The 15,223-nt window shown below is 46.1% G+C and overlaps 7 non-coding genes across 7 annotated transcripts; all 7 read right to left on the reverse strand.

Annotated features, from left to right (window-relative positions):
* Positions 1–133: 133 nt before the first annotated feature.
* On the reverse strand, positions 134–324 carry LOC130337872 (U2 spliceosomal RNA). The gene has a single exon (XR_008878681.1). It is a non-coding gene; the product is annotated as a U2 spliceosomal RNA (small nuclear RNA).
* Positions 325–2,418: 2,094 nt separating this feature from the next.
* On the reverse strand, positions 2,419–2,609 carry LOC130337829 (U2 spliceosomal RNA). Its single transcript, XR_008878653.1, has one exon. It is a non-coding gene; the product is annotated as a U2 spliceosomal RNA (small nuclear RNA).
* Positions 2,610–4,689: 2,080 nt separating this feature from the next.
* On the reverse strand, positions 4,690–4,880 carry LOC130337874 (U2 spliceosomal RNA). The gene has a single exon (XR_008878683.1). It is a non-coding gene; the product is annotated as a U2 spliceosomal RNA (small nuclear RNA).
* A 2,088-nt stretch (positions 4,881–6,968) lies between these two features.
* Positions 6,969–7,159, reverse strand: LOC130337876 (U2 spliceosomal RNA). Its single transcript, XR_008878684.1, has one exon. It is a non-coding gene; the product is annotated as a U2 spliceosomal RNA (small nuclear RNA).
* Positions 7,160–9,248: 2,089 nt separating this feature from the next.
* Positions 9,249–9,439, reverse strand: LOC130337877 (U2 spliceosomal RNA). Its single transcript, XR_008878685.1, has one exon. It is a non-coding gene; the product is annotated as a U2 spliceosomal RNA (small nuclear RNA).
* A 2,084-nt stretch (positions 9,440–11,523) lies between these two features.
* LOC130337878 (U2 spliceosomal RNA) lies at positions 11,524–11,714 on the reverse strand. The gene has a single exon (XR_008878686.1). It is a non-coding gene; the product is annotated as a U2 spliceosomal RNA (small nuclear RNA).
* A 2,082-nt stretch (positions 11,715–13,796) lies between these two features.
* On the reverse strand, positions 13,797–13,987 carry LOC130337879 (U2 spliceosomal RNA). The gene has a single exon (XR_008878687.1). It is a non-coding gene; the product is annotated as a U2 spliceosomal RNA (small nuclear RNA).
* Positions 13,988–15,223: the final 1,236 nt, after the last annotated feature.

The following is a 15,223-nucleotide window of genomic DNA, read 5'->3' on the forward strand; positions in this document are numbered from 1 at the left end:
CAGCAGAAGCAGCAGCAGCACCACCTTTTGTTTTTTGGCTGCAGCAGCAGCAAGGCCCACAGGGCTGGCTAGCTGGCTAGCCAGCAAGCAGGTAGCAATGAAAGTAGGAATCTTTCTTTTTAACCCTGTAAGGGGGTGGTGCACTGTACCCGAAGATACTGCCATATCGGGTCAATGCATAGGGCGACGGAAGCAAGCTTCGAAATCGGCCCCCGTTCTCAAAAATCCATTTAATATATGGTCCCCAGATAGGGGACGTATCAGATATTAAACTGATAAGAACAGATACTACACTTGATCTTAGCCAAAAGGCCGAGAAGCGATAACCGTGAAAGGGGCGGGCCCAACAAGGTGCCCTTCATGGGCACTATCACTGCTTGCTGTCAGGGAGGCTGCCAGACAATTTTCCATGCACACTCTGGGCTGGGGGGCAGTCAACCACCAGTACACACAGCAGAACCTAAACCCATACCATTATTGCTAAGCAGCAAGACAGGGGCCCATTGCACTCCCACGGGGCCTTTTTAAATGCAATCCATAACCCGGATTTGCCAGGAACCCTTCTTACTCCTCCTACTTGCATGTGACACTGGGCTTAGGATCTGCATAGGAAACACACACACAAGCACACACCTACCTTTGTTGCCTGCAGATGCCTCCTTGGCTGTCCCCAAACGGTATCAAACCAACACCCACGGGAAGCTGTAAGCATAGAGGACATGCCTGCACCCCATTGGACTTACCTGTGTGGGTTAAACCCGGGTTATTTGACAACCTATGGCGGTGATGGTTCTGCTCAGGCAGAGCAGTGCTGATGCTCCTCATAAAGCTGTCGCTGCTGTGAAGGTTCTAGGTGACATCACAAATCCCTATGGTTACATACACAACAAAGCTGGGTTGTTGTTGTTTACACTCTGCAAGGCCTGTGGAAGTGAGTGACATCATAGCACTGTAGTTCTGAGGGTTCTAGATGGATGCAACAATCTCCTGTTGCTTCTATGAAGGCCATAATAGACGACATCACCAAACAGCTCCATAGTCACATACACAGCAAAGGAGAGATGTTGTTTACACCTAGTGATGTCAGTGGTATTGAGTGACATCACAGCACAGTGCTAAGGCTCCTGGGCCTGGACACAGCAGCGGCTGCAATATCTCAACGGAGAATACGTTTATATATATGTGTGTGTGTGCGCGTATATATATATATATATATATATATATATATATATATATATATATATATATATATTTCTCCGCCGAAATCACTTTTAAACCCATTTCCACCTTTTTTTCCCTTCTCTTCCTCTTACTTTTTTTTCACGTTTTTTTACGTTTTTCTCCTTTTCGCCTCTTTTCTGGGCGTATTATTCTTCTTTTTCTTCTTTTTTTTCGTCTAATGCATACCCCATCAGTGCAGCAATGCTTATTCAATACCGCCAGCAGATGGAGACACTGGGGGATAATTTTCTAAGGATTTATACTGATTTTTCCTGTCTGAATTTGTCGCACAGAAAGTTGCAGGCCAAATATGTGTGACATTTCTGCGACTTTAGCTTCTAGAGCATTTTTACAACATTATACATAGGTGCTGAATACATAAAAAGCGACTGTTCAGCGACAGACAAGTCGCATCGGCTGAAAGTAGGCCAGAATGTCAGTCCATGTTGGAGCAGGTTTAGATACAGTCTAAAGTATAGATCTCAAAGTCTGTGCACAGAATTTAGCAAGGGCCTCGCACCTTCTGATGCATCAGGTAGGTGCACAATAGCATAGCCTAACCCTCTGTACTTTGGTCTATATTGATGCGGGACATAGACAGCCAGCTGATGACCAATCCATTAGTGCAATGGATGCCTGGAAGCATTTGTCTTTGCCTTTGCAATACCACAGAAGCAATGCATGGTCAATGTACAGCAATGACACACCTGTGTGAACAGCCAGGAGACCCCCCCCCCCCCCCATGTTATGTTACATAGTTAGTACGGTCGAAAAAAGACATATGTCCATCAAGTTCAACCAGGGAATTAAGGGGTAGGGGTGTGGCACGATATTGGGGAAGGGATGAGATTTTATATTTCTTCATAAGCATTAATCTTATTTTGTCAATTAGGAACATTCAGCACCCACCCGCTATCAAGGCAGCTGCCTATCATGTCATGCCCTACCTGCACAGGTGTGCTGGCTACTCAAATGATCCAATTAAGGAGGCCATTTAGTCAGCAGCAGCAGAAGTCCTGTGCCTGGACGCTCCAACAGCGGCCAGACACAAGCAGAAGCAGAAGCAGCAGAAGCAGCAGCAGCACCACCTTTTGTTTTTTGGCTGCAGCAGCAGCAAGGCCCACAGGGCTGGCTAGCTGGCTAGCCAGCAAGCAGGTAGCAATGAAAGTAGGAATCTTTCTTTTTAACCCTGTAAGGGGGTGGTGCACTGTACCCGAAGATACTGCCATATCGGGTCAATGCATAGGGCGACGGAAGCAAGCTTCGAAATCGGCCCCCGTTCTCAAAAATCCATTTAATATATGGTCCCCAGATAGGGGACGTATCAGATATTAAACTGATAAGAATAGATACTACACTTGATCTTAGCCAAAAGGCCGAGAAGCGATAACCGTGAAAGGGGCGGGCCCAACAAGGTGCCCTTCATGGGCACTATCACTGCTTGCTGTCAGGGAGGCTGCCAGACAATTTTCCATGCACACTCTGGGCTGGGGGGCAGTCAACCACCAGTACACACAGCAGAACCTAAACCCATACCATTATTGCTAAGCAGCAAGACAGGGGCCCATTGCACTCCCACGGGGCCTTTTTAAATGCAATCCATAACCCGGATTTGCCAGGAACCCTTCTTACTCCTCCTACTTGCATGTGACACTGGGCTTAGGATCTGCATAGGAAACACACACACAAGCACACACCTACCTTTGTTGCCTGCAGATGCCTCCTTGGCTGTCCCCAAACGGTATCAAACCAACACCCACGGGAAGCTGTAAGCATAGAGGACATGCCTGCACCCCATTGGACTTACCTGTGTGGGTTAAACCCGGGTTATTTGACAACCTATGGCGGTGATGGTTCTGCTCAGGCAGAGCAGTGCTGATGCTCCTCATAAAGCTGTCGCTGCTGTGAAGGTTCTAGGTGACATCACAAATCCCTATGGTTACATACACAACAAAGCTGGGTTGTTGTTGTTTACACTCTGCAAGGCCTGTGGAAGTGAGTGACATCATAGCACTGTAGTTCTGAGGGTTCTAGATGGATGCAACAATCTCCTGTTGCTTCTATGAAGGCCATAATAGACGACATCACCAAACAGCTCCATAGTCACATACACAGCAAAGGAGAGATGTTGTTTACACCTAGTGATGTCAGTGGTATTGAGTGACATCACAGCACAGTGCTAAGGCTCCTGGGCCTGGACACAGCAGCGGCTGCAATATCTCAACGGAGAATACGTTTATATATATGTGTGTGTGTGCGCGTATATATATATATATATATATATATATATATATATATATATATTTCTCCGCCGAAATCACTTTTAAACCCATTTCCACCTTTTTTTCCCTTCTCTTCCTCTTACTTTTTTTTCACGTTTTTTTACGTTTTTCTCCTTTTCGCCTCTTTTCTGGGCGTATTATTCTTCTTTTTCTTCTTTTTTTTCGTCTAATGCATACCCCATCAGTGCAGCAATGCTTATTCAATACCGCCAGCAGATGGAGACACTGGGGGATAATTTTCTAAGGATTTATACTGATTTTTCCTGTCTGAATTTGTCGCACAGAAAGTTGCAGGCCAAATATGTGTGACATTTCTGCGACTTTAGCTTCTAGAGCATTTTTACAACATTATACATAGGTGCTGAATACATAAAAAGCGACTGTTCAGCGACAGACAAGTCGCATCGGCTGAAAGTAGGCCAGAATGTCAGTCCATGTTGGAGCAGGTTTAGATACAGTCTAAAGTATAGATCTCAAAGTCTGTGCACAGAATTTAGCAAGGGCCTCGCACCTTCTGATGCATCAGGTAGGTGCACAATAGCATAGCCTAACCCTCTGTACTTTGGTCTATATTGATGCGGGACATAGACAGCCAGCTGATGACCAATCCATTAGTGCAATGGATGGCTGGAAGCATTTGTCTTTGCCTTTGCAATACCACAGAAGCAATGCATGGTCAATGTACAGCAATGACACACCTGTGTGAACAGCCAGGAGACCCCCCCCCCCCCATGTTATGTTACATAGTTAGTACGGTCGAAAAAAGACATATGTCCATCAAGTTCAACCAGGGAATTAAGGGGTAGGGGTGTGGCGCGATATTGGGGAAGGGATGAGATTTTATATTTCTTCATAAGCATTAATCTTATTTTGTCAATTAGGAACATTCAGCACCCACCCGCTATCAAGGCAGCTGCCTATCATGTCATGCCCTACCTGCACAGGTGTGCTGGCTACTCAAATGATCCAATTAAGGAGGCCATTTAGTCAGCAGCAGCAGAAGTCCTGTGCCTGGACGCTCCAACAGCGGCCAGACACAAGCAGAAGCAGAAGCAGCAGAAGCAGCAGCAGCACCACCTTTTGTTTTTTGGCTGCAGCAGCAGCAAGGCCCACAGGGCTGGCTAGCTGGCTAGCCAGCAAGCAGGTAGCAATGAAAGTAGGAATCTTTCTTTTTAACCCTGTAAGGGGGTGGTGCACTGTACCCGAAGATACTGCCATATCGGGTCAATGCATAGGGCGACGGAAGCAAGCTTCGAAATCGGCCCCCGTTCTCAAAAATCCATTTAATATATGGTCCCCAGATAGGGGACGTATCAGATATTAAACTGATAAGAACAGATACTACACTTGATCTTAGCCAAAAGGCCGAGAAGCGATAACCGTGAAAGGGGCGGGCCCAACAAGGTGCCCTTCATGGGCACTATCACTGCTTGCTGTCAGGGAGGCTGCCAGACAATTTTCCATGCACACTCTGGGCTGGGGGGCAGTCAACCACCAGTACACACAGCAGAACCTAAACCCATACCATTATTGCTAAGCAGCAAGACAGGGGCCCATTGCACTCCCACGGGGCCTTTTTAAATGCAATCCATAACCCGGATTTGCCAGGAACCCTTCTTACTCCTCCTACTTGCATGTGACACTGGGCTTAGGATCTGCATAGGAAGCACACACACAAGCACACACCTACCTTTGTTGCCTGCAGATGCCTCCTTGGCTGTCCCCAAACGGTATCAAACCAACACCCACGGGAAGCTGTAAGCATAGAGGACATGCCTGCACCCCATTGGACTTACCTGTGTGGGTTAAACCCGGGTTATTTGACAACCTATGGCGGTGATGGTTCTGCTCAGGCAGAGCAGTGCTGATGCTCCTCATAAAGCTGTCGCTGCTGTGAAGGTTCTAGGTGACATCACAAATCCCTATGGTTACATACACAACAAAGCTGGGTTGTTGTTGTTTACACTCTGCAAGGCCTGTGGAAGTGAGTGACATCATAGCACTGTAGTTCTGAGGGTTCTAGATGGATGCAACAATCTCCTGTTGCTTCTATGAAGGCCATAATAGACGACATCACCAAACAGCTCCATAGTCACATACACAGCAAAGGAGAGATGTTGTTTACACCTAGTGATGTCAGTGGTATTGAGTGACATCACAGCACAGTGCTAAGGCTCCTGGGCCTGGACACAGCAGCGGCTGCAATATCTCAACGGAGAATACGTTTATATATATGTGTGTGTGTGCGCGTATATATATATATATATATATATATGTATATATATATATATATTTCTCCGCCGAAATCACTTTTAAACCCATTTCCACCTTTTTTTCCCTTCTCTTCCTCTTACTTTTTTTTCACGTTTTTTTACGTTTTTCTCCTTTTCGCCTCTTTTCTGGGCGTATTATTCTTCTTTTTCTTCTTTTTTTTCGTCTAATGCATACCCCATCAGTGCAGCAATGCTTATTCAATACCGCCAGCAGATGGAGACACTGGGGGATAATTTTCTAAGGATTTATACTGATTTTTCCTGTCTGAATTTGTCGCACAGAAAGTTGCAGGCCAAATATGTGTGACATTTCTGCGACTTTAGCTTCTAGAGCATTTTTACAACATTATACATAGGTGCTGAATACATAAAAAGCGACTGTTCAGCGACAGACAAGTCGCATCGGCTGAAAGTAGGCCAGAATGTCAGTCCATGTTGGAGCAGGTTTAGATACAGTCTAAAGTATAGATCTCAAAGTCTGTGCACAGAATTTAGCAAGGGCCTCGCACCTTCTGATGCATCAGGTAGGTGCACAATAGCATAGCCTAACCCTCTGTACTTTGGTCTATATTGATGCGGGACATAGACAGCCAGCTGATGACCAATCCATTAGTGCAATGGATGGCTGGAAGCATTTGTCTTTGCCTTTGCAATACCACAGAAGCAATGCATGGTCAATGTACAGCAATGACACACCTGTGTGAACAGCCAGGAGACCCCCCCCCCCCCATGTTATGTTACATAGTTACATAGTTAGTACGGTCGAAAAAAGACATATGTCCATCAAGTTCAACCAGGGAATTAAGGGGTAGGGGTGTGGCACGATATTGGGGAAGGGATGAGATTTTATATTTCTTCATAAGCATTAATCTTATTTTGTCAATTAGGAACATTCAGCACCCACCCGCTATCAAGGCAGCTGCCTATCATGTCATGCCCTACCTGCACAGGTGTGCTGGCTACTCAAATGATCCAATTAAGGAGGCCATTTAGTCAGCAGCAGCAGAAGTCCTGTGCCTGGACGCTCCAACAGCGGCCAGACACAAGCAGAAGCAGAAGCAGCAGAAGCAGCAGCAGCACCACCTTTTGTTTTTTGGCTGCAGCAGCAGCAAGGCCCACAGGGCTGGCTAGCTGGCTAGCCAGCAAGCAGGTAGCAATGAAAGTAGGAATCTTTCTTTTTAACCCTGTAAGGGGGTGGTGCACTGTACCCGAAGATACTGCCATATCGGGTCAATGCATAGGGCGACGGAAGCAAGCTTCGAAATCGGCCCCCGTTCTCAAAAATCCATTTAATATATGGTCCCCAGATAGGGGACGTATCAGATATTAAACTGATAAGAACAGATACTACACTTGATCTTAGCCAAAAGGCCGAGAAGCGATAACCGTGAAAGGGGCGGGCCCAACAAGGTGCCCTTCATGGGCACTATCACTGCTTGCTGTCAGGGAGGCTGCCAGACAATTTTCCATGCACACTCTGGGCTGGGGGGCAGTCAACCACCAGTACACACAGCAGAACCTAAACCCATACCATTATTGCTAAGCAGCAAGACAGGGGCCCATTGCACTCCCACGGGGCCTTTTTAAATGCAATCCATAACCCGGATTTGCCAGGAACCCTTCTTACTCCTCCTACTTGCATGTGACACTGGGCTTAGGATCTGCATAGGAAACACACACACAAGCACACACCTACCTTTGTTGCCTGCAGATGCCTCCTTGGCTGTCCCCAAACGGTATCAAACCAACACCCACGGGAAGCTGTAAGCATAGAGGACATGCCTGCACCCCATTGGACTTACCTGTGTGGGTTAAACCCGGGTTATTTGACAACCTATGGCGGTGATGGTTCTGCTCAGGCAGAGCAGTGCTGATGCTCCTCATAAAGCTGTCGCTGCTGTGAAGGTTCTAGGTGACATCACAAATCCCTATGGTTACATACACAACAAAGCTGGGTTGTTGTTGTTTACACTCTGCAAGGCCTGTGGAAGTGAGTGACATCATAGCACTGTAGTTCTGAGGGTTCTAGATGGATGCAACAATCTCCTGTTGCTTCTATGAAGGCCATAATAGACGACATCACCAAACAGCTCCATAGTCACATACACAGCAAAGGAGAGATGTTGTTTACACCTAGTGATGTCAGTGGTATTGAGTGACATCACAGCACAGTGCTAAGGCTCCTGGGCCTGGACACAGCAGCGGCTGCAATATCTCAACGGAGAATACGTTTATATATATGTGTGTGTGTGCGCGTATATATATATATATATATATATATATATATATATATATATTTCTCCGCCGAAATCACTTTTAAACCCATTTCCACCTTTTTTTCCCTTCTCTTCCTCTTACTTTTTTTTCACGTTTTTTTACGTTTTTCTCCTTTTCGCCTCTTTTCTGGGCGTATTATTCTTCTTTTTCTTCTTTTTTTTCGTCTAATGCATACCCCATCAGTGCAGCAATGCTTATTCAATACCGCCAGCAGATGGAGACACTGGGGGATAATTTTCTAAGGATTTATACTGATTTTTCCTGTCTGAATTTGTCGCACAGAAAGTTGCAGGCCAAATATGTGTGACATTTCTGCGACTTTAGCTTCTAGAGCATTTTTACAACATTATACATAGGTGCTGAATACATAAAAAGCGACTGTTCAGCGACAGACAAGTCGCATCGGCTGAAAGTAGGCCAGAATGTCAGTCCATGTTGGAGCAGGTTTAGATACAGTCTAAAGTATAGATCTCAAAGTCTGTGCACAGAATTTAGCAAGGGCCTCGCACCTTCTGATGCATCAGGTAGGTGCACAATAGCATAGCCTAACCCTCTGTACTTTGGTCTATATTGATGCGGGACATAGACAGCCAGCTGATGACCAATCCATTAGTGCAATGGATGGCTGGAAGCATTTGTCTTTGCCTTTGCAATACCACAGAAGCAATGCATGGTCAATGTACAGCAATGACACACCTGTGTGAACAGCCAGGAGACCCCCCCCCCCCCCCCATGTTATGTTACATAGTTACATAGTTAGTACGGTCGAAAAAAGACATATGTCCATCAAGTTCAACCAGGGAATTAAGGGGTAGGGGTGTGGCGCGATATTGGGGAAGGGATGAGATTTTATATTTCTTCATAAGCATTAATCTTATTTTGTCAATTAGGAACATTCAGCACCCACCCGCTATCAAGGCAGCTGCCTATCATGTCATGCCCTACCTGCACAGGTGTGCTGGCTACTCAAATGATCCAATTAAGGAGGCCATTTAGTCAGCAGCAGCAGAAGTCCTGTGCCTGGACGCTCCAACAGCGGCCAGACACAAGCAGAAGCAGAAGCAGCAGAAGCAGCAGCAGCACCACCTTTTGTTTTTTGGCTGCAGCAGCAGCAAGGCCCACAGGGCTGGCTAGCTGGCTAGCCAGCAAGCAGGTAGCAATGAAAGTAGGAATCTTTCTTTTTAACCCTGTAAGGGGGTGGTGCACTGTACCCGAAGATACTGCCATATCGGGTCAATGCATAGGGCGACGGAAGCAAGCTTCGAAATCGGCCCCCGTTCTCAAAAATCCATTTAATATATGGTCCCCAGATAGGGGACGTATCAGATATTAAACTGATAAGAACAGATACTACACTTGATCTTAGCCAAAAGGCCGAGAAGCGATAACCGTGAAAGGGGCGGGCCCAACAAGGTGCCCTTCATGGGCACTATCACTGCTTGCTGTCAGGGAGGCTGCCAGACAATTTTCCATGCACACTCTGGGCTGGGGGGCAGTCAACCACCAGTACACACAGCAGAACCTAAACCCATACCATTATTGCTAAGCAGCAAGACAGGGGCCCATTGCACTCCCACGGGCCTTTTTAAATGCAATCCATAACCCGGATTTGCCAGGAACCCTTCTTACTCCTCCTACTTGCATGTGACACTGGGCTTAGGATCTGCATAGGAAACACACACACAAGCACACACCTACCTTTGTTGCCTGCAGATGCCTCCTTGGCTGTCCCCAAACGGTATCAAACCAACACCCACGGGAAGCTGTAAGCATAGAGGACATGCCTGCACCCCATTGGACTTACCTGTGTGGGTTAAACCCGGGTTATTTGACAACCTATGGCGGTGATGGTTCTGCTCAGGCAGAGCAGTGCTGATGCTCCTCATAAAGCTGTCGCTGCTGTGAAGGTTCTAGGTGACATCACAAATCCCTATGGTTACATACACAACAAAGCTGGGTTGTTGTTGTTTACACTCTGCAAGGCCTGTGGAAGTGAGTGACATCATAGCACTGTAGTTCTGAGGGTTCTAGATGGATGCAACAATCTCCTGTTGCTTCTATGAAGGCCATAATAGACGACATCACCAAACAGCTCCATAGTCACATACACAGCAAAGGAGAGATGTTGTTTACACCTAGTGATGTCAGTGGTATTGAGTGACATCACAGCACAGTGCTAAGGCTCCTGGGCCTGGACACAGCAGCGGCTGCAATATCTCAACGGAGAATACGTTTATATATATGTGTGTGTGTGCGCGTATATATATATATATATATATATATATATATATATATATTTCTCCGCCGAAATCACTTTTAAACCCATTTCCACCTTTTTTTCCCTTCTCTTCCTCTTACTTTTTTTTCACGTTTTTTTACGTTTTTCTCCTTTTCGCCTCTTTTCTGGGCGTATTATTCTTCTTTTTCTTCTTTTTTTTCGTCTAATGCATACCCCATCAGTGCAGCAATGCTTATTCAATACCGCCAGCAGATGGAGACACTGGGGGATAATTTTCTAAGGATTTATACTGATTTTTCCTGTCTGAATTTGTCGCACAGAAAGTTGCAGGCCAAATATGTGTGACATTTCTGCGACTTTAGCTTCTAGAGCATTTTTACAACATTATACATAGGTGCTGAATACATAAAAAGCGACTGTTCAGCGACAGACAAGTCGCATCGGCTGAAAGTAGGCCAGAATGTCAGTCCATGTTGGAGCAGGTTTAGATACAGTCTAAAGTATAGATCTCAAAGTCTGTGCACAGAATTTAGCAAGGGCCTCGCACCTTCTGATGCATCAGGTAGGTGCACAATAGCATAGCCTAACCCTCTGTACTTTGGTCTATATTGATGCGGGACATAGACAGCCAGCTGATGACCAATCCATTAGTGCAATGGATGGCTGGAAGCATTTGTCTTTGCCTTTGCAATACCACAGAAGCAATGCATGGTCAATGTACAGCAATGACACACCTGTGTGAACAGCCAGGAGACCCCCCCCCCCCCCATGTTATGTTACATAGTTACATAGTTAGTACGGTCGAAAAAAGACATATGTCCATCAAGTTCAACCAGGGAATTAAGGGGTAGGGGTGTGGCGCGATATTGGGGAAGGGATGAGATTTTATATTTCTTCATAAGCATTAATCTTATTTTGTCAATTAGGAACATTCAGCACCCACCCGCTATCAAGGCAGCTGCCTATCATGTCATGCCCTACCTGCACAGGTGTGCTGGCTACTCAAATGATCCAATTAAGGAGGCCATTTAGTCAGCAGCAGCAGAAGTCCTGTGCCTGGACGCTCCAACAGCGGCCAGACACAAGCAGAAGCAGAAGCAGCAGAAGCAGCAGCAGCACCACCTTTTGTTTTTTGGCTGCAGCAGCAGCAAGGCCCACAGGGCTGGCTAGCTGGCTAGCCAGCAAGCAGGTAGCAATGAAAGTAGGAATCTTTCTTTTTAACCCTGTAAGGGGGTGGTGCACTGTACCCGAAGATACTGCCATATCGGGTCAATGCATAGGGCGACGGAAGCAAGCTTCGAAATCGGCCCCCGTTCTCAAAAATCCATTTAATATATGGTCCCCAGATAGGGGACGTATCAGATATTAAACTGATAAGAACAGATACTACACTTGATCTTAGCCAAAAGGCCGAGAAGCGATAACCGTGAAAGGGGCGGGCCCAACAAGGTGCCCTTCATGGGCACTATCACTGCTTGCTGTCAGGGAGGCTGCCAGACAATTTTCCATGCACACTCTGGGCTGGGGGGCAGTCAACCACCAGTACACACAGCAGAACCTAAACCCATACCATTATTGCTAAGCAGCAAGACAGGGGCCCATTGCACTCCCACGGGGCCTTTTTAAATGCAATCCATAACCCGGATTTGCCAGGAACCCTTCTTACTCCTCCTACTTGCATGTGACACTGGGCTTAGGATCTGCATAGGAAGCACACACACAAGCACACACCTACCTTTGTTGCCTGCAGATGCCTCCTTGGCTGTCCCCAAACGGTATCAAACCAACACCCACGGGAAGCTGTAAGCATAGAGGACATGCCTGCACCCCATTGGACTTACCTGTGTGGGTTAAACCCGGGTTATTTGACAACCTATGGCGGTGATGGTTCTGCTCAGGCAGAGCAGTGCTGATGCTCCTCATAAAGCTGTCGCTGCTGTGAAGGTTCTAGGTGACATCACAAATCCCTATGGTTACATACACAACAAAGCTGGGTTGTTGTTGTTTACACTCTGCAAGGCCTGTGGAAGTGAGTGACATCATAGCACTGTAGTTCTGAGGGTTCTAGATGGATGCAACAATCTCCTGTTGCTTCTATGAAGGCCATAATAGACGACATCACCAAACAGCTCCATAGTCACATACACAGCAAAGGAGAGATGTTGTTTACACCTAGTGATGTCAGTGGTATTGAGTGACATCACAGCACAGTGCTAAGGCTCCTGGGCCTGGACACAGCAGCGGCTGCAATATCTCAACGGAGAATATGTTTATATATATATGTGTGTGTGTGCGCGTATATATATATATATATATATATATATATATATATATATATTTCTCCGCCGAAATCACTTTTAAACCCATTTCCACCTTTTTTTCCCTTCTCTTCCTCTTACTTTTTTTTCACGTTTTTTTACGTTTTTCTCCTTTTCGCCTCTTTTCTGGGCGTATTATTCTTCTTTTTCTTCTTTTTTTTCGTCTAATGCATACCCCATCAGTGCAGCAATGCTTATTCAATACCGCCAGCAGATGGAGACACTGGGGGATAATTTTCTAAGGATTTATACTGATTTTTCCTGTCTGAATTTGTCGCACAGAAAGTTGCAGGCCAAATATGTGTGACATTTCTGCGACTTTAGCTTCTAGAGCATTTTTACAACATTATACATAGGTGCTGAATACATAAAAAGCGACTGTTCAGCGACAGACAAGTCGCATCGGCTGAAAGTAGGCCAGAATGTCAGTCCATGTTGGAGCAGGTTTAGATACAGTCTAAAGTATAGATCTCAAAGTCTGTGCACAGAATTTAGCAAGGGCCTCGCACCTTCTGATGCATCAGGTAGGTGCACAATAGCATAGCCTAACCCTCTGTACTTTGGTCTATATTGATGCGGGACATAGACAGCCAGCTGATGACCAATCCATTAGTGCAATGGATGGCTGGAAGCATTTGTCTTTGCCTTTGCAATACCACAGAAGCAATGCATGGTCAATGTACAGCAATGACACACCTGTGTGAACAGCCAGGAGACCCCCCCCCCCCCCCCATGTTATGTTACATAGTTACATAGTTAGTACGGTCGAAAAAAGACATATGTCCATCAAGTTCAACCAGGGAATTAAGGGGTAGGGGTGTGGCGCGATATTGGGGAAGGGATGAGATTTTATATTTCTTCATAAGCATTAATCTTATTTTGTCAATTAGGAACATTCAGCACCCACCCGCTATCAAGGCAGCTGCCTATCATGTCATGTCCTACCTGCACAGGTGTGCTGGCTACTCAAATGATCCAATTAAGGAGGCCATTTAGTCAGCAGCAGCAGAAGTCCTGTGCCTGGACGCTCCAACAGCGGCCAGACACAAGCAGAAGCAGAAGCAGCAGCAGCACCACCTTTTGTTTTTTGGCTGCAGCAGCAGCAAGGCCCACAGGGCTGGCTAGCTGGCTAGCCAGCAAGCAGGTAGCAATGAAAGTAGGAATCTTTCTTTTTAACCCTGTAAGGGGGTGGTGCACTGTACCCGAAGATACTGCCATATCGGGTCAATGCATAGGGCGACGGAAGCAAGCTTCGAAATCGGCCCCCGTTCTCAAAAATCCATTTAATATATGGTCCCCAGATAGGGGACGTATCAGATATTAAACTGATAAGAACAGATACTACACTTGATCTTAGCCAAAAGGCCGAGAAGCGATAACCGTGAAAGGGGCGGGCCCAACAAGGTGCCCTTCATGGGCACTATCACTGCTTGCTGTCAGGGAGGCTGCCAGACAATTTTCCATGCACACTCTGGGCTGGGGGGCAGTCAACCACCAGTACACACAGCAGAACCTAAACCCATACCATTATTGCTAAGCAGCAAGACAGGGGCCCATTGCACTCCCACGGGGCCTTTTTAAATGCAATCCATAACCCGGATTTGCCAGGAACCCTTCTTACTCCTCCTACTTGCATGTGACACTGGGCTTAGGATCTGCATAGGAAACACACACACAAGCACACACCTACCTTTGTTGCCTGCAGATGCCTCCTTGGCTGTCCCCAAACGGTATCAAACCAACACCCACGGGAAGCTGTAAGCATAGAGGACATGCCTGCACCCCATTGGACTTACCTGTGTGGGTTAAACCCGGGTTATTTGACAACCTATGGCGGTGATGGTTCTGCTCAGGCAGAGCAGTGCTGATGCTCCTCATAAAGCTGTCGCTGCTGTGAAGGTTCTAGGTGACATCACAAATCCCTATGGTTACATACACAACAAAGCTGGGTTGTTGTTGTTTACACTCTGCAAGGCCTGTGGAAGTGAGTGACATCATAGCACTGTAGTTCTGAGGGTTCTAGATGGATGCAACAATCTCCTGTTGCTTCTATGAAGGCCATAATAGACGACATCACCAAACAGCTCCATAGTCACATACACAGCAAAGGAGAGATGTTGTTTACACCTAGTGATGTCAGTGGTATTGAGTGACATCACAGCACAGTGCTAAGGCTCCTGGGCCTGGACACAGCAGCGGCTGCAATATCTCAACGGAGAATACGTTTATATATATGTGTGTGTGTGCGCGTATATATATATATATATATATATATATATATATATATATTTCTCCGCCGAAATCACTTTTAAACCCATTTCCACCTTTTTTTCCCTTCTCTTCCTCTTACTTTTTTTTCACGTTTTTTTACGTTTTTCTCCTTTTCGCCTCTTTTCTGGGCGTATTATTCTTCTTTTTCTTCTTTTTTTTCGTCTAATGCATACCCCATCAGTGCAGCAATGCTTATTCAATACCGCCAGCAGATGGAGACACTGGGGGATAATTTTCTAAGGATTTATACTGATTTTTCCTGTCTGAATTTGTCGCACAGAAAGTTGCAGGCCAAATATGTGTGACATTTCTGCGACTTTAGCTTCTAGAGCATTTTTACAA

Source organism: Hyla sarda, unplaced genomic scaffold (assembly GCF_029499605.1).
Source record: "Hyla sarda isolate aHylSar1 unplaced genomic scaffold, aHylSar1.hap1 scaffold_508, whole genome shotgun sequence".
Classification (NCBI taxonomy): Eukaryota; Metazoa; Chordata; class Amphibia; order Anura; family Hylidae; genus Hyla; species Hyla sarda.